This window comes from Capsicum annuum, chromosome 9 (genome assembly GCF_002878395.1).
Source record: "Capsicum annuum cultivar UCD-10X-F1 chromosome 9, UCD10Xv1.1, whole genome shotgun sequence".
NCBI lineage: Eukaryota > Viridiplantae > Streptophyta > Magnoliopsida > Solanales > Solanaceae > Capsicum > Capsicum annuum.
In genome coordinates, this window is record NC_061119.1 from 12,398,591 (window position 1) to 12,419,648 (window position 21,058).

At 31.2% G+C, this 21,058-nt stretch overlaps 1 long non-coding RNA gene across 2 annotated transcripts; it reads right to left on the reverse strand.

Moving 5' to 3' along the window:
• Positions 1-1,922: 1,922 nt before the first annotated feature.
• On the reverse strand, positions 1,923-15,305 carry LOC124887009. Of its 2 annotated transcripts, XR_007044456.1 has the most exons (3): positions 14,983-15,305; positions 2,928-3,085; positions 1,923-1,973 (listed from the first exon to the last, which is right to left on the reverse strand). It is a non-coding gene; the product is annotated as an uncharacterized LOC124887009 (long non-coding RNA). The 2 variants fall into 2 exon arrangements; XR_007044455.1 differs by lacking the exon at positions 1,923-1,973 and having other exon boundaries at positions 2,844-3,085.
• Positions 15,306-21,058: the final 5,753 nt, after the last annotated feature.

Sequence of the window (21,058 nt, forward strand, 5' to 3'; positions counted from 1 at the left end):
TTTCACTTTTAGTCCAGTTATCAAGCCTATAATAGTCTGAGTTGTTCTTTCCTTGGCAATCTCCAATAAATGGACTCTTCAGCAATTGGACATTTCCAATGCATTTCTCAATAGAACCTTAAAATGGGATGTGTGTATGTCTCTAGTCCCAGCTTTATTGATCAAATATGTCCTGATTATGTGTGTAAATTGAAGGAATCAATTTATGGTCTTAAACAAGCCCCACAGGCTTGGTTTTATAGACTCGATTTTTATCTTCTAACAATTGATTTTGCAGGCTCTAATACTGACTCTTCGCTCTTTATCCAACACCATAACAATGATGTTGTTTATATCCTCATCTATGTTGATGATATTATCATCATAGGGAGTAACTCCAATGCAGTTCACACCTGCATAACTTAGTTTTCCAAAGAATTCAAGTTGCGAGATCTTGGAAAACATCACGACTTCCTGGGAATTGAAGTTAGATATCTCAACAATGGTATTATTCTTTCTCAACAAAAATACATTTAGGATCTTCTCACCACTACTCAAATGGAACATGCCATATTTGTTAAGTCTCTTATGGCTAGCACATATAATTTACAACTTCATGAAGGTGAACCGCTGGTTGATCCCAAGTTTTACAAGAGAACCGTAGGCGCATTACTATATGCTTTTCTAACTCGTCCTGACTTGGCATTTGCTATGAATAAGTTATGCTAATTTTTATCTGCACCAACAACCACTCACTAGACAGCTTGTAAACGTGTTCTTCGGTATGTCAAAGCAACCTTACATCAAGGAATGTTTATTACTCACCCAACCAACTCCCAACTTCAAGCCTTTTGTGATGCTGATTGGGAAGGCAACTGAGATGATAAGAGATCTACATGAAGTTTTGTTGTGTATGTAGGACGGAATCTAATATCTTGGTTAGCGAAGAAGCAACCAATAGTTGCTCGATCATCAACCAAGGTTGAATATAGATCTATCGCTAATACCACAACAGAAATAATTTGGCTTCATTCTCTTCTTCAAGAACTTAAACAACCAACCCATCACCCCACGATCATCTGGTGTGACAACATTAGAGTTTCATATCTAGCAGTTAATCCATGTTTTAAGGCTCGAACAAAGCATGTTGAAGTTGAATTTCACTACATCAGAGAACAAGCCAAGGCTGGTCATATATCAGTGCAATTCATATTCTCTATTGATCAATTGGAAAATATATTTACTAAGCCCTTATCGATCAGTCCGTTTCAATTCATCAAAGGCAAGCTAAGAATATTAGACAAACCTTCTTAGCTTGAGGAAGGATGTTAGAGATAAATTAGGATAGATAAGTTTAGTTAGCTATATTCTAGGATAATGGCTTAGTGTCATATGTTGGCTATACCGTTTCTCCATTCTTTTGTAGTTTGTTATAAATAACCGTGTATATATTCAGTCATTCTACTCAATAGAAAATATATAGAATTCTCCTAATTATCTCATTTTGCAACAACTGCTTACACACAAAATTCAAGGTGTTGACATAAGCTTTAATAACTAGTATGTTACTGTCATGTGCTATCCTATTTTTTCATGAGCGTTTTGAGAATGAGCCCATTCTCATAGGAGGCGACCTACTTCCACACTTACATAGGTGAAATTTGTCAATGGTGGTCCTGTAATTTCGACACCCCACTCATGCAAGACACAGAATTTCATTGATTTCTTAGACTTAACCTTCACAAATCATTACAGGAACAAAATACACTCACATCATAGGAGGGATTACATAATAGTCCATTCCACACCAATTCATCATATAATTCGTTCTTACTATTGAACTTGGTTATAGGATCTCCAGTCTCCGGATTGGGTTTCCTCATATATGACTCATGATTTTTTATCGGCTTCTCCCTTCCCCCCCTCCCCCCGCCCCCCCCCTGCCCCCGATGTGATTCAGACCCTTTATTTTGTCAAAGCCTTGCTTAGTTCATCTGCAAGATAATCACATAATTTAACATACTCAATGTTAGTGGTACCACTTGTCAAATATAATATCATAGTATTATTTCTTCTCACGGGCGAAATTTACTGTTGTCATAACAACTTCAAACTTTATCAATAATATTGGTTCTATCACAATAACTCAAAACTAGAGAAATTAATTTCTCAAAATAAAGTGATTGATTAATTCACTTTTTCACTAGTTGAACTTAAAATAATTAGTTTAACATCCACGATAGAGTTAGCAAATAATAATTTGCTTTTTCATTTCAACAAATAGCAGCAATTTTTTTTCATTTTGCATCAAAAATAATTTTTAAGTATAGCATGATTTATTTTAATAAAAAAAGTCACAATATTTTTTTTCCAAGTAAATATACCTGATTTGCATGTATAACCTGCTTAAATACTTTTACACAATTTGAGGCCAAGTGTAACTAGCCATATATCTCATATTTTAGTAGGATAGTAAACTCCTTTTTTTCCATGTTGCTTTCACATATTTGAATAAAAAGAAGTTGCATGACTCATACAATCAACAAAATGTATTTCATAATTTTTATTTTTAACCATAATGTGACATGTCAAGAAAAAATTTATCACATGATTTAGGTATTTTTTATTCCTAAAATACAATTTATCTCACCCAAATATTAAATGTCAAGTGACTACTCAACATTTTTTATCCTTTCTTTAATAACATGTTAGAGCCAAATATAAAGACATCAATTCAAATTAATAATGACATGTGATTTATTCCAATAATAATTATGCATTTATAACACTTTTTTAACTCATTTTCAAAAGTGCAAATGTCATATTTTTGTGGTGATTTTTTCTCATTTCATTAGCCCCCACTATTTCAAGTATTTGAATACCACTTTATGTTCATGAAAAGTAGTATCACTTTATTCATTAAAAATACTAAGCAAAAGGTTTTTTACCTTTCTTCCACAATAAGTAGAATTTTTTTTACATTTTCGCCGCTTGAGTTGAGGAAGTAGAAAATACTTTACCCTTCATTTCTTCTCTTCCATCTCTTGAAAAGACTAGTGGCGTTAAGATGTTGACTTCTCCATCTTGATATTCGCATTTTTTCAAACTGTAACAAAACATGAATCTCCTTAAAATTATTGGTGTAATATACCACAATTATAATAAATTACAGTTGAAAATACAAAAAATGTGAAGAAAATAAAATAATCTTCTTCTTGGCTGAGGCACGGATATCTCATTCTCTTTGTGGAGATTCAAACTCACCGCAGCATATTATGCACCAATCCAGTAGTATCAACTCTTGAATTGTCCCCTCCAGGATACAACAGTCCATCAATGATTTACAATTCAAACAACTTCGGACTAACTGATGAGTCCAAAACTCCACCACAAAAAACATCTTCCTTCAACATATTAAAGCTCTCTTTGTATAGTGAATATTGTTAAAAACTTAGAATATTTTCTATGTCTCAACTCTCTCTTTTACTACTACTCATAATAATATTTTCCACACTTATAATCTTTTAATTTTCTTCTCATGTCTCACAATATACTACAACTCATCTCTTTTTTCCTTATACCACAACAATGGAAGAAAAACCACTATTTATAAGTGAGGAATTCATCCTTATATTGAATAGGAAGAATGTGGTGTAGTAAAGTGGATACATGAATGGTCTTTAGGTTACAAATGTTACAAGAGTTACAAAAGTAATGAGGTAGACTAATGGTAGAAGTTACAAGAACTAAATGTCGCATTCTACCATAAAATAATGCGTGAAATAGCATGTTAGTGGTTATAAGAGTTACACAAAGTAAATAAACACTTTGACTCTTAATAATATTCCACTAATGTGCATTTTAGAAGTGCAACCATCAACAACACACTTTGTTAATTTGATATAATACATTTTAATATAATTAAAATATTAAATTGCACTAACATTAACTATGCTTTGAATATCCAAATTTAAGTATGGAAGTATTAATACATTCAAAAATTATTTGAGAAATATTTTAATAATATGGATAAAATAGTAAAATATATTTTTATCATATTTAGAAAAATGTATTGGAGATTTAAAGTAATAAAAAGACTAATTCATTAATAAAATCAGATCACAATTTCATGATCAATTCTTTCATTTTGGGTGACAGAAAAGAAATAGTTATGTGCATTTTTCCTCTCTGATATTATCAGTGTCATCATTTTGAATATTAAAAAAACACTTTAACTCTATCATAGTTACAAGATTATATTGAACAAATAAAGTAAAGAACTAATCAATATAACAAAACATACTCTAAAAAATAGTAAGTACACAACATGTAGAAGGATGTCATTGAATGTTAATAAAACATTCAAAGTTTATCATATTTGTACAAATTTGTATTGGACAAGTAAAGTTAAAAAAAATAAACAATGTATCCAAAAAATACTTTAGAAAATTGTAAGTACACAACATCTAGAAGGATCCAATGATGAGGAGTTTAGTATTATAAGAAGCTAGTCAACTTATCCGCGCTTCGCGCGGTCATAAAAAAAATATGAATCTATTATAACTTTTTGGTATTAAAAAACACTAATAAACAATATAATTTGTGTCAGTTCATGAATATGAAAATAGCACTAATCTATTCTTGGTTACATGTAATATTTCATTCACATTTACCTTGAAGGTCATCTCTACTCTCCTATTGCAAGTACAAATCAGAAACACATTTGTGCCAAATGTGTTATATATGTTGAAAGTTTTAATTATGAGATTATTGAGCAATTAGGATAATTAAATTAGTTTACCTTAAAGCATAGAGAATTTGGATAACTCGAAACTTGTGTGAACTAAACATTATAGGGAAAAATAGGAGAAAAGGGTTCTCATAGTTCAAGTAGTATCATACCTTGTGATTAGTGGTGAAATCAGAAATTTCACTAAGGGAATTCAAAATACGAAGAAGTAAAAGTGGGTTCAACATCTATTGTATATACATAAAAGATAATTTTAATCATGTATAAACAAGGTAATTTTCCATCTAGAAAATTTGGATGAACCCCTCAATGTACCTGGTTCTGCCCTACCCGCGATGGATTAATATTATGGAGTTAATTCTCCTTAAAGAAATTGTATAATGCAGTGAATAAAGAAAAACAAATAAAACATACGTTTCAGAGGAGTTGAACACTTTTATGTAAAAAAAAAAAGTGAACATACCTCCTGCAAAACATAAATTCAACAACTTTGTAGTAATGAATTTTAATGCCATTAATGCTCACCATCAATAACTCACCCTTCTTTGTCAATTTCAATATACTATATAAAGAGCACCTACAGAGAAAAGAAAACAACAACAAATAGAAAGAAAAAAGAAAAAAAGTCTTCCTCATTTCCTCTTCTTCAATTATTTTGGGTAATTGGTTTAGGCAACCTCCAAACTTCCAGCCACGAGTGGACGTGTTTGGAAGTAGCTGTGGAACCTTGGGGAGTGACCGAATAGAAGGATTTGCATCAGTAATAATGTTTCTAACATTATTACTGATTCTAACACTGCAGTGATTGTTGATGAATTTGCTAAAAAGAAGGTTAAAAATGATACAAAAATGTTTGAGGACATTTATTGAGTCATATGACTAACACTTTATTTGATTTATTTTTTACTTACAAATCTGCTGAAGAAATATGGGATAGTTTGCAAAACTTAAAATAGGGAGGACAAAATAATGTCCAAGTTTATTTTGGTAAGGGTGATGAAGTGATTGCAACAGTAATCGTCGAGGCAAATCTAGTAGCTAACAAGACTGATTGTGATACAAGATTAATGGGCTCCACTCCTTTGGGATCGATGCTTCAAGGATTACATCTACGGATCCAAGACTTGATCGTTTTAGGAGTTCAAATATGTGAATGGAGGATAGCTTGGAAAAAACCTATATGTAGTGATATACTCCATGAAAGGAATGTACGACACCACATTTGGATGATAGCTTGGGCTTCGAGATAGTATGGGCGTCCATTTCGTTGTTTTGGGCTTTGGGTCACTTTTGGTCCCAATAGCTTTTAGGGTTACTTTTGGGCCCATTGTGTAATAAATAACTCATGGCTATAAATAGCTAGTTTTCTTTCATTTTTAGGTAGTTGTTGAATGATGTGTTGATTACACTTGAGAGTGTTTTGTAGAAACTTGTTAGGAGTTTCTTGAGTCATGAGAAACGTGGGTGCTCGAAATCTATTTTCGTTGTGTCCTTGTAAGAGGTTGGTGTTGTCGATGATTGATAGGAAGGTCTAGGGTTTAATATACCCTTGGTTTTCCTCTCGTTATCGATTTATGTCAATCTATCTATCTTTTACGTTATTGTTTTGTTTTCCTTTGTTTATTCTTGTTTCGTGTTTGTTTCCATTTTCGTGTTTTACGTCTCGTAGCAAATTAGGTGCTGGACACAGGTGCTTCAAGACATTCTTACGCCAACAAAGAATTATTTCATGACTTTCATGACAGTGGCGAGTGTGTCTACTTGGTTAACTCCACTACTGCTGGAGTTTTGGGTAAAGGAAAATTTTTACTTAAATTAACTTCTAAAAAAATATTATCCTTGAACAATGTTTTGTATGTTTCCTCGCTCCGTAGAAACTTAATTTCTGAAGCACTTCTCAATAAAGTAGGCCTTAAACTTATTTTTGAAGTTGTTAAAATAATTATTTCTCGTGGAGGAGACTTTGTTGGGAAGGGATATCTTAGAGGAGGCTTATTTGTACTGAACATTGATCAAGAGATTGCCAATAATGGAAATATTTCTAATTCTGCTTATATTGCTGAGTTTATTAATTTATGGCATGGTAGACTAGGTCATGTTAATATTGCTTCTATTAAAAGACTTTAAAAAATGGGATTAATTCCTGTAGTAAATATTAAGGGTGTCAAACGGGCCGGGTTGACCCAGCTCAACTAGTCAATCCGGCCCGATTTTATCCGATCCGGCCAGCCCACGGGCGGTAGGGTACCGGTCCCGGATTGGGTTATTTTTTTTGGGCCCGTTAATCCAGCCCAGACCAAACCTGATTCGGGCCTGCCGGTTAACCGGCTTGATTTTTTTTTTTAAAAAAAAATCACAATTGGACCGTTGGGCCCAAAGTAGTCATTGGCCCAATGGCTATATAGCCATTTTTTGGTCCAAACGGCTACTTTGGCCATTTTTATTAAAAAAAAAAATTCATTCAAAATATTTTTTTAAACCCAAAAAAAATTCCTATAAATACCTTACACTTTCAAATCATTTTTCACACAATTTTTCATTCTCTCAAATCTCATTCTCTCTCAAATCTTAATTCCCAATTCTCAAATATTCTATATATTTAATTTCCTAAAGTGCTCACTTTAATTTTTTAATTTTGTGATTACAAAGTACGAGTGGAAGTTTCTAAAGTCGCAACCTTCGGATACTTCTAAAATTTGATATTGTTGTTCCATCTCTTACGTTTAATTTCTAATTTGTGTATTAATTGTTGAATATTTAATTTTATTATATTTGTGTATTTTGAATTTTCTTATTTTAGTTTATATTATGGATAAATTAAGAAAACTCACCACTAAAGGTGTTAAAATTTTTTATCCCAGAAGTGGTAGAGGTAGTAAAAAGCAAATTACTAGCGGTAGAGGTACTTCAAGTAGTAGATGTACCCGTGTGCCTCCGCCTTTGGTACCTCTTAGTCAACCTTTTGAGGAAGAAATAGGTGTAGGTGCCCACGATATAGATTATGTAGAAGCTCAAAAAAATTACGCTAAAGAAGAAGAAAATGAAATAGATGCGGTTAATTTAGACGAAGATGATGAAAATATTGGTGAGACATCCGCAGTAGAAAATGCTAACATTAGATCTGAATCGGTTAATCTCCCTCCTCGTTCTCCCCATGCCCCAAGAGCTCGTAAACCAACTAGTATTGTATGGCAATTTTTTGACAGTATATCAGATATTGAGGTGTAATACAATATTTGTCAATAAATATATAAGCATAAAAGAGCAGACAAGCAAGGGGGTACAGGTACGTTAATGAGACATATAAATGATAATCACGAAAGAGAGTTAAATATTGTACGAGGTGGTGCGAATGTTGGTGGGCGAACGCAAACTAGAATGGACCCAACAATCGGTCAGGTAATGAAGAAGTATAATAAATTGAGAGACCGAGAAGAAATAACATAAATGGTAGTTGTGGGTTGTTTGTCTTTTAGTTTTCCTTCTTCTGATGCCTTTATTCATTATATTCAAGCAATTTATAATCCTATGTTTAATGGTATTCTTAGAAGTACTTGTAGGGCCGATATTTTAGACTTCATTCACCATATTATTTTTATTTATCAACATTGTTAAAAAATATTCAATGTAGAATGTCCTTAACTTCTGATCTTAGTCGTGTTGTAAATAAAAATGATTATTTTACCATTACTTGTCACTGGATAGATAATAATTTTGTTATGCAAAAACGCTTGCTTTTTTATATGATGAACATCATAAACATACTGGAGATTTTATTGCTGATTCGATTGCTAAAGTTGCAGAATTTTAAGGTATTGGAAAAAAATCTTATGTATTGCATTTGATAATGCTTCTAACAACAAGACTGCGATAACAAAATTAAAATCTAAGCTATATCGGCCGTTACCTGAAATTTTTCATGTTAAATGTACTTGTCATATATATAATTTACTTGTAAGAGATGGTCTTGAGTTTTTTGAGCTTTATATTAAAAAAATTCGGCTTGCCGTTGGTTTTATTCAAGGAAATAATCGTAGAAGAAGAATTAAAGACTTTAAACTTAAATGTGAACAAAATGGACTTGCACCGATATTGATGTCTAAAGAATGTGATACAAGATGGAATGCTACGTATGATTTTTTAAAAACTTCTTATAAATATAAAGTTCCTATTACACCCTGTTTTAACCAATATTGTGGTTCGTTTGCTGATTCTACCCACTGCATGCTACATGATTCTGACTGGACTATAATTAATGATCTTGTTAAGTTTTTGAAAAATATTTATATAGCTACAGTTGAATTTTACGATGCTTATTATCCTACAGTTTGTAATATTTTGGCATATATAGCCGATATTTCTGGTTTGCTCAAAGAATATAAAAATAAAGAAGGTTACAAAGAAGCTGTTGGTGCCATGTTTGCTAAAATTAAAAAATATCTTTTCCGATTCCCCCTATTTACTTGGTTGGTGCTATGCTTAATCCGTGCGTGAAATATAATACTATGTGACACTTTTGTACTATTATTTATGCTAACTTAGAAATAAATACTAACAATGATTCTGATGATGAAGAACAAGAACAACCTGATTTGTGGACAGCTATGGCCGATGCGAACGCTTGTATAGATAAAGTATATAACCACTATGCTGATTTAGTTGATTTAGCTGTACCGACAAATATCACTCCAACTGTCACTCTTCATCTTTCCGAGGATCCATCATCTTCTAAAAGGCCGGCACATAGTGGTTTTTCCGATCACTTTTATGATTTACCTTGTTGGAATAATGTTGAGGAGGGAGCTTACACAACAACTTATCGGGAAGAGCTAAAGTATTATCTCCGATCGCTGATAGAGGATCGCAGACGACGAATCAACACGTTGGATTGGTGGAGGAATAATGAAGCACAATATCCTGTGCTTTCAAGATTAGCTAGAGATATCCTGAATATTCCAATGTCAACCGTTGCATCGGAGAGCGCTTTTAGTCAGGGACGACAACAGCTTGGAGATAACCGGCATTCATTGGGAAGCAATGCAATAAATGTTCTAATTTGCCGTAGAGATCGGATTAGAGCCGAACGAAGAAATCAAGGAATGGAAGCGGAACCGAACGACAAGCAGGGACTTGAAGAAATTATAACTTCACGGGAGAACTCAGCAGAATCAAGTCCAATGCATGATTTTGCCCCCGTTGACTTTGACTGTCCTATGCAAGTCTCCATTAATATTAACATAAATGAGTTGAAAAAAATGATGCAAAATTTGTAGTTTTTTTATTCATGTAAATTATATATTTTGGAGCATTTTGCAATCAATAAAATTCAACATTCATTCACTCCTTAGTCCTTACTTTGTAATTTTTTCCATTTAATAGTTTAAATTGAATTTTTAGTTTAAATTAAATACTTAGTTTTAATATATTACTAATTTACTATAAAGTATTATTAATTTATTATATTAAGTAGCATATGTTTTATTTAAGGAAATACATATATTTTATATGTGTACGTATATAATGAATCGTATGTATATATGTGTGTATATTTTCTAAAGTAGTATATATTTAACGTATACATGTGTATATGTTTTAGAAATTAGTATATAACTATATATTTAGTGTGTGTATATATTGTAGTATATATATATATATATATATATATATATATATATATATATTGTAGTATATATTTTATTTAAAGTAGTACATACATTGAATGGTACATATATATATATATGTATATATCTTCTATAGACGTATATATTTGACATATACATGTGTATATGTTTTATAAATTAGTATATAACTATATATATAGTGTGTGTATATATTGTAGTATATTTTATTTAAAGTAGTACGTATATATTTAATGATACGTATATATCTGTGTATATTTTCTAAAGTAGTATATATTAAACGTATACATGTGTATATGTTTTATAAACTAGTCTACTATATATTTAGTGTGAGTATATATTGTAGTATATATATTGCAGTATATTTTTTATTTAAAATAGTACATATATTGAATGGTACGTATATATGTGTATATATCTTCTATTGACGTATATATTTGACGTATACATGTGCATATGTTTTATAAATTAGTATATACCTATATAGTGTGTGTGTGTGTGTGTATATATTGTAGTATATTTTATTTAAAATAGTACGTATATATTTAATGATACATATATATGTGTGTCTATTTTTTAAGGTAGTATATATTTAATGTATACATGTGTATATGTTTTAGAAATTAGTCTATAACTATATATTTAGTGTGTGTATATATTGTAGTATAAATATATTGTAGTATATGTTTAATTTAAAATAGTACATATATTGAATGGTACGTATATATGTGTATATATCTTCTATAGACGTATATATTTAACGTATACATGTGTATATATTTTATAAATTAGTATATAACTATATGTATAGTGTGTGTATATATTGTAGTATATATATATATAGTATATTTTATTTAAAGTAGTACGTATATATTGAAAGGTACGTATATAAGTGTGTATATTTTCTAAAGTAGTATATATTTAACGTATACATGTGTATATGATTTAGAAATTAGTATATAACTATATACTTAGTGTGTGTATATATTGTAGTATATATATATTACAGTATATGTTTTATTTAAAGTAGTACATATATTGAATGGTACGTATATATGTGTATATATCTTCTATAGATGTATATATTTAACGTATACATGTGAATATGTTTTATAAATTAGTATATAACTATATAGTGTGTGTGTGTGTGTATTGTAGTATATATATTTTAGTATATTTTATTTAAAGTAGTACGTATATGTTGAATGGTACATATATATGTGTGTATATTTTCTAAAGAAGTATATATTTAACGTATACATGTGTATATGTTTTAGAAATTAGTATATAACTATATATTTAGTGTGTGTATATATTGTAGTATATATATATTGCAGTATATGTTTTATTTAAAGTAGTACATATATTTAATGGTACGTATATATGTGTATATATCTTCTATAGACGTATATATTTATCGTATACATGTGTATGTGTTTTAAAAATTAGTATATTACTATATAGTGTGTGTGTGTGTATATATTGTAGTATATTTTATTTAAAGTAGTACGTATATATTGAATGGTACATATATATGTGTGTATATTTTTTAAAGTAGTATATATTTAACGTATACATGTGTATATGTTTTAGAAATTAGTATATAACTATATATTTAGTGTGTGTATATATTGTAGTATAAGTTTTATTTAAAGTAGTACATATATTGAACGGTACGTATATATGTGTATATATCTTGTATAGACGTCTATATTTAATGTATATATGTGTATATATTTTATTAACTATATGTTTAGTGTGTGTATTTATTCTATTATTGTAGTATATATGTATTGTAGTCTATGTTTTATTTAAAGTAGTACATATATTGAATGGTACGTATATATGTGTATATATCTTCTATATATGCATATATTTAACGTATACATGTGTATATATTTTATAAATTATTATATATATCATTACATTGTAGTATATATCTGTAGTATATGTTTTATTTAGAGTATTATATATATTTAACTAACGTATAGTCATATACACAATTACATATGTAATTGTGTATATGTATTATGTGTATATATTTTTTAAATTCTAATGTAGTATATACTATATATATAATGTATATATATTGTTTAACATATTTAAAATGTATATAGATGGGTATATATAGTGTATATTGGAGAATTATTTTTTTTTTGTTTTGACCTTTTTTGATCGGATTTTTAACTGGTTTTGATCGGGTTTAGGTGGGTTGGACCGGGTTCGGTTAAGTGGGCCGGTTCAGGGTTGTTTTTAAAAATTTTACTGTTGGGCCCACAACCGGATCGGCCTGTTTAATCAAGCCCGAATTCGAATTGGCCCACAACCCGGCTAAATCTCACGGGCCGATTTCGAGTTTACACGGCCCGACCCACTTAACACCCTAAGTAACTATTGATGATATTTTTAAATGTCCAATGTGTGTAGAAGCAAAGCATGCCAAGAAACCTTTTAAATATGTTACTAGTAGAAAGATCGAATTGCTTGAACTAGTACATTTTGACTTAGCAGATTTTAAGAACACTATTAGTAAAGATGAAAAGAAGTATTGCATTACATTTGTTGATGACTTTTCTAGGTACACTAAAGTATTCCTCCTTACGTCTAAAGATGAGGTTGAAAGCATGTTTTAAAATTCAAAATAGAAGTAGAAAATCAGTTAGATGAGAAAATTAAGAGATTTAGATCTGATAGGGGTGGTGAATTGTAATGCCCCGCAAAATCCTCTTCCAGTCTGAGCCATAGAGTGTATTTGGTAAAGCGAAAATTCGAGTCAAAATGTTTAAGACATATCATCCCAAGTATGAAATACTTTGAAATCGTGTGGGAATATATTTGAGCATGAATTAAGATCATAGAGGTCCCCTAACTCATGAACGAGTTGAAAACTTTCCTATCGTTCAAGTTTTAGTGACCGTCAAAATTTGGGTCAACTTCAATTGACCATAACTCGTTGTATATTAATAAATGGGTAGTTTTCTATATATTAAATGAAAGATCTTTGAATTATCTTTCCAACGATACCAATTTTGCCTAAATCCGATATTGGAACAAAGAGTTATGCCCATTTTACTCTAGCATGTCAAGCTGGAAAACAGTGACAACGTTTCTGAAAGGCTATCACGTTTCTGATGCCCTTTTTGAGGACGTCGTTACATTCTGACGACATTTCTAACAATGTCGTCAGACCTGGGCAGAAAATCAAGAATTTGGACCCCTTTTGTGACGATCATTCGTGACGGCCTATCACGAACCTAACGGCCTGTCACGGATGGCGTTAAGTATATTTTTCCAGCAATTCAAGGGAGTTTTTGCAAGGGTATTTTGGTTATTTTCCACCCTTTTTGAGCCTCTCTAAATATGAGGAACCCTCATTCAAACCCTAATTCAATCATTTTCTTTTTCAACTCTCTCAAGAGAGTATAACTAAGGTTTCAATCAAGAACCCTAATCTTCCAAAAATCTTCCATAAATCTTCAAGGTTTCTTCAAGAATCAAGTTCCTCATAGTGTGGGCTTCAATAATTTATTTATTTATTTCAAGTGTGGATAAAGTTTCAAGCACTAAATTTTATTCAATTTCAAAGGTTAAGGTATGTAGATGTTGATTCTTGGGTCTCTTTCATCCAAGAAGCTCAAGAACCCTTTTTTAAAACTAAAAGATTTTTATGTTTATGAGTTGTTAATGATTTGTATGATTTGAAATGGATGTTTAATATGTTGTTGAGTTTTGATTTATGTTTGCCTACAAAATTTATGAGCTTTGACCCTAGTATGTGGAATTCATGTGATGTTTGTGATAGACCCTCTTGAAGTTGTTTTTCCATGTGATGTGTTCACGACTTTTGGGTGTAGAAATGGTTGAATAAGTGAAGAACATTCCCCATAGGTTTGATAAAGAGCTTAGGTGAAGCATAAGGGCCGCTATAGTATGTTGAATAGGAAACTCCAAATTGTGAGCTAGTCCATGCATGCCTAGTGTTTGATAAAATGCCGTAGTAAGTGAAATGTTTCAAGATAGCATGAAATCCCCAAGTAGGTGTAAAATCGGTCGTGTCTAGTGGTTGTTGAAAGACCCTAGTGAACAAGTCGAGATATGATGGTTGTAAATTCCCCGATTTTGTGCTCCTTGATATATGCTAAGCTTTTAATACATGTCAAATGGTTAGCAAGTAAATAGTGACGTGTTAGTATGAAGTTTTCACCAAATCAAGTGATATCTAAGTACATGACAAGATCGATATAGGTATGAATTACTTGATGTAAGATCTCGTTGAATGGGGTATAATCTAATAGCATGTCTTCCCTAGGCTAGTACATGATGATGAATAGAGGTCTATGTTTCCTAAATGCTTAATGCGATGCCCTAAGGATCTTGAGAGAGAAAGTATATTGTGATGCCCAACTACTTGAAGTGATTCTTTAATGATTGTGATAATACATGAATGATTGTAATGATGAATGAATGATGGTAGCGATGAATGGATGACCGTGATAATGCATGAATGATTTGTGATGAAGAATGATTATGTCTTACTTTTATGTTATCGAGTTCTGGGGGTATTTATACCCGAAAATAGAGCTGCTATCTAGAGCCTGTGTCAGCTTTACATACCTCAATTTTGAATCCCACCATATACAACGGGCTGTCCCTTTATCTTACGGTAAGATATCCCGAGAACTTCATATATGATGTAGATTTGCAGTTCCAAATGATTCAATCTTTGAGAATTTCCAACCCTAATTTTAGACTTCAAAAAATTGATACTTGAAGCTTCCTTAAAGTTGTCACTTTTAATTGAAAGAAAGTTCTCAAGTCAAGCTTCTATTCCCCCACCAAGAACTTTTCTCTATGTTTCACTTCACGGTACTTGAAACCAAGCTGCGTCCTAGTTGTTGTTGCAGCGCAGAGAAAGAAAATGATATGAAGGGGAAAGCTTCTTGTGATACTGACAAAAATGAGCCTCATATATCATATTTGTAAATATGTGGCCCTTTCAATATCATGTTTATAATATGTGGCCTTTGGAATGCCACATATATGCTAGTCAATACTTAGATAAAGAGCACAGCATTAATATTTTTAAAAGAAAACAAAGTCAAATATATTAGCTTATACTTTTATCATTTTAAGCCACCACTTACATTATTTTAGGCCCATAATCATTTACAGACAATTCTATAAATACACTATAATTCTCCTTAAACTATATGTACCACGTCACTCTCTAGAGATTAGGAGTTATACTTATTCAAACTATTAAACTAAATTCAAAATTTTTCTGAGGTGTTACATCCTCTCCCACTTAGGATAATTCGTCCTCGAATGGTTCTGGTAGCTTACTTTCAGTTCCATAATTATCCAAGATATTCATGCGATCACCTGATCAACTTTGATTCTACTTCACCCCATCACAAGACCTTAAAATTTAGCTAACTCTCAAATTTAAAAAAAAATTGACAGATTTTCCTCTGTAAATAGGCCTGTCAAGAACTTATCAACTAGCTATATTATATATAAATATGATTCACCGAACATCATGATAAATACCAGCCAAAATACATACAAATATACTTCACATAGCGTCACCACAAATACAATATCCAACATATAATACACAAGGTTTCATTTGGCCTTACAATCGAATAATAGCTATGACCAATACAGTCACTTACCTTATACTCTACATCAGGAAGCTTCATTTATGCAAGTTTATAGAATTATAGTCACACGCCATGTACATTCTGATGGTTCTTAAAACAAGTATCTCTCCTTCTATCCTTGTATTGAAATAACTCAGCAGAGAAGAACATCTAAGCTTTTAGGGATTCTAAGCATAAATCATATCCTCAAAATATTAAGGTGGTATACCCACAACGAATGTTGGGTACACTGTAGCTCTATCCGGAGGCTATCATCAATCATCCCATTTAAGTCACCTGGATTAGATCTATATGTTAATATAAGTCATTCATCATTTGTTTCTCCTTGTACACTTTGGGCTCAGCTTGCCAATTCTGCAGAGCCACTTGATGCCTTTCCTAGGTGATACCTTCCAAAGCAATTAATCATACGTTAACTGTAAATGTTAGCAAATGAGCATGAAGTGCATGTACCCACATAAATATCTAACCCGCAAAAAGGACTTTAACTTGTAAATATTTAAACTTTAGCAGATGTGTAACTTATGAAGTAGTAAAATATAGGAACATGTAATCAATGCGCTAGTGAACTCTGAAAACTTATAAGACATGAATATATGAACTATAAATAGCATAAGAAGATGTGGGCTAAAAATAAATAAATAAATAAATGATTAACATGTGAATAGATGAACTATAGCATGAAATTTGTCATTTGGTCATATAGACTAGTATAATCTTAATACCTAATACATGTTGCTATAAAAAGTGAAAACATATAGAATATAATAAATTACTTCCAATATATAAGAAGATATAATATAAGAGAACATATTACATGGGTTCTAGAATTGTAAAAGTACATAGCGAGCAGATAAGCTAATCATAACACCTAAATGTATCGATTATAAAATTCATAGATAAATATTTATATGCAAACAAATAACTGTATATTATATAACCAAAAAGAACCTTGATATTCCTAAACACATATCCTATGAAACATATAATACCTAAATAACTATAACATGAATAAGGCGACATATAGATAAATAATTTATCCAACCTATAAGTTATAAATTATGATCTGTGATATGTATATAACATGAAGACAAATGAACTTTATCATAACATTTATCGTATAAGTATATACACAAATAAACTATGAAAGTACTTGATGCATAAATCTTAATATTATGAAAACACATAGTATGTAAATAACTTGATTATGGCATATGAACATGTGAAATATAATCTTTGAGCAAATACGTCTATAACCTATAAAAATTAAATGTGTGTCATATGAGCAATAAAACTTTATATTCTAATCATATAAACTCATGAAACATATAACACTTAAACAATTATGCTTTTAGAACATGTGATGTACAAACAATACATGACAACTATGACATGTAAACAATAACCTTACGACCTTTGAATGGATAGCCTCTAATGAGCATACACGTAGCTTATGATCAAGTATTCTATGAAACATGTAATTTTTGCATCCACGCCTTATGAAACAAACAACATGTAAGCACGCTTTATATAAAACATGTGGTGTATCAACAACAATTTATACATTATGTAAGCTATAAACAAGAATCTACAATATAAATAACATGTAAATAACTAACCTCTCATAAACGCATAATAGATAAACTAATAATCCTATGGAAATAAGTAGAATGTAAACAGTTAAGCTACCATACATGCAATACGTATAATATTGCAAGCAAGTTAGCTATAATACATACATATTGAATTCATGACAACTTAATCTTGTTGACATCTAGACCCGTTGTAACCTATGAGAAATTTCATGGAGTCACTTAGTTCTAATTTCCGTACGAGCATACTTCTGCTAGTTCCAAATAACACTAAGGATACTTCTATCCATATTCTCTTTATTTTTTTGGATAGAGGGTTGGGTCTACGTAACCTGGTTATCCTTTCTTTTAGTCTTAGAATATCCTACTTTACATATGTTCGAACATAAGAACTGGACACTATTAATATTAGTCTATCTAGTTATTTACTAGGGCAATGACAGAGGGTAATACTTTAGAAGCCTCTTACTGGAGTAGCAAGTTAAATCATTTTGTTTCTATCACTATTAGTGTAACATCATTGAACTCGGTAGCTAATAGCTCATATAAATTTGGTGGACAGATGGATAAGCGGAATGCTAAAGGCAACGTAACCTAAGAACTCTTGTTTACCATATACTTATGGAGTCATTTTTTATCACTCCATGACACCTAAAGACTAGCCACCTTGGACTTAACAACTGAGGTTCGACTATGCTTAGCAAAATTTCTACAATCATATAAAAAGGAATCAAAATATATTTAGGGGTAATCCAACATTTTTTTCTAAGCCAGGCTAGGATTAGTAAGTTTATTATGAACATGTATCAGGTGAACACATACATCCAATTCTTTACTTCGGAAGAAAATCTTATAAAATCCATCAATACCCAAGAAGTAGCTAGTTAGGTTGCAAAGATACCTAACAAATGAGTACAGTCGTGTGAAATCAAGTGAACAAATAATTGTAATATCTTAAGACATTTGTAATCTACTATTGGCAATCTATACATCTCTAGATATATATTTTTCCTCCTACGCAGGTGCATTCTTAAGCATCGTTCTAGATCAATATATTTGAATCGAGAGGGCCTACTAATTGACTACCAACTCCCCCTATTGTATAGAAAGGGCACCAAGCCTCAAAGTGATACTAACATTATTTCTCACACCAAAACCCACCAAGATTATACAATCATATTTCTATAACCCCTTTTTTTCATACTCTTACTAGGTACACTATTTCATGCATATACGTAGTCTAGAATGTTCAAATAATATTTTACTATTCTTCAAATGTAACAATTTTCTGCTTATAACCAATTAATCAATACTATGTCTTGATCTATTCTAGGCACAAATGATAACTCTTAGTTTATGTCTGACTCCTCGATATTTTCGACTCTAATCTTTGATCACACACTTTTATTTTTGTAAAACAAATCACAATGGGGCAATCTCTATCCATAAATTCCTACCAAATTATAACTAAGACTTATCCCTGAGCTTTCTAACCTTACAAGGATTCAAACATATAAGTCATTTCCTACTCAACATAATCAAATGCACGTGTTCTATGAGAATGACTTGTATATTCGCCCGAGAAAATGTATTATACAATATCTATGCCTAATTAACCAGCTAGGGATACCTTTAATTAAACCCTGGAAAGATAAATTTGCCTCACAGTTAAAGCTACCAATGTACCATAAACTACCTTAAACTCATAAAGATTTGATTTGATTGCCTCTATTCTGAAATTATACATTATCCCAAAGTTTATGGATGCATTACGAGGAAATACTAAACATCTTCCATGTAATTAAATACTATAAGTACTAGAGGGATCACATTAAGAAGCATTCGAACTTGAAAACCACTAAATTCTTTTGCAGTATTTATATCAGAATATGCCACCCCTTATCTTCGTAGTTAAACAACCCTCAACTGAATAGAATTCCCCTTAGATCCTACCATAATAACCAAAACCAATGCAATTATAATGGTAAAGTCAACTTGAATCTTTATATATATCTATTTTATAAGCAAGTGTGAATTAAAAAGGTTGAACTCACTAAGCTATCTTGAATCTTAGTTTGAGTTGTGTGGCATGGCTTTTAGATGTAAACTTTCTTTTGAAAATGTTTGTATCTGGCATATTGGCCTGATTTGAGGTTGCCTTTAGTAGGATGAGTTTGGATGATGATTATGCAGAATGTGAATCAGAATTGACGCTCTATAATTTAGCTTTGTCACACGAACTAGATCATGTAAAAAGGCTAAAATCCTACATGTCTAAGCATCTCCCCCATTATAAATGTAGTGCACAACACATCCATAAGTGAGGCTCTACTAGACACAGCTTCGAAGACTCCCTGAAACACCTAAAACCTAGGGCTCTGATACCACTTTTGTCACACCCCTAGGCCTAGATAGAGCGAACAAGCACCGTATAAGTATGTGTTATACAACTGACATAGCGAACAAGCACCGTATAAGTATGTGTTATACAACTGACATATTTTCTAAGGAAAAGAGTTACTAATTCTAAACAATTATGAGGGTCTATGTAAATGCACAATTCTGGCTCATTGAACCTAACTGATATAGAAAAGTGAAACTATGACCACATATGACTAAGGGTGTTCATGGGTCGGTTTGGGTCGGTTATTGGTCAAAACCATAACCAAACCAACTTAATCAGTTTTAAAATTTCTAAAACCAAATCAAATCAAATAAAAAAAATAACCATCGGTTTGGTTCTTGTTGGTTTAGTTCAATTTGGTTCGGTTTTTTTGGTTTATAACTTTAGCTAATGATAAAGTTGAAAATTTAAAAAACAAATCCAATCTAACATATGAGATGTCAACCGAGTGTTGTATATCAACCTTGAAACTATGATGTCAACTGAGTGTTATACTTCAGCAAAGCGATGACAACACCATATGAACACTTCTAAGAAAATATTAAAAAATAATATTTAACAGAATGATATTATAAACCCCCCTAAAGGTGAACACATAAACTTCTTGCTCAACAAGTTTCAAAAAGAAAGTTAAAATTAGTGATTGTCTATCGTCTAAGGAATCCCAGCTGTAAAATTCAATATACAACAAGATATTATTTTCACAATTAGTATCATTTGTCATTCAAAAAGCGAAATTCATTTAGAATCTCATAAGGTACTGCCAATTGTATGAAGACATATGACTGAATGTGTTACGACTAAAGTTAAATCATGATTAAAATATAAAATGTAACAAATATTTAGATTGTATTTATGAATAATATATAAATAATTATAATATATATATATATATATATCGGTTCGGTTTGGTTATTTTGTCGGTTATTTAGAGTAAAATCAAACCAAACTAAATTAATATCGATTTTTAAAATTCAAAACCAAACCAAACCAAACCTAACCAAATATCAGTTTTTTAATCAGTTTGGTTT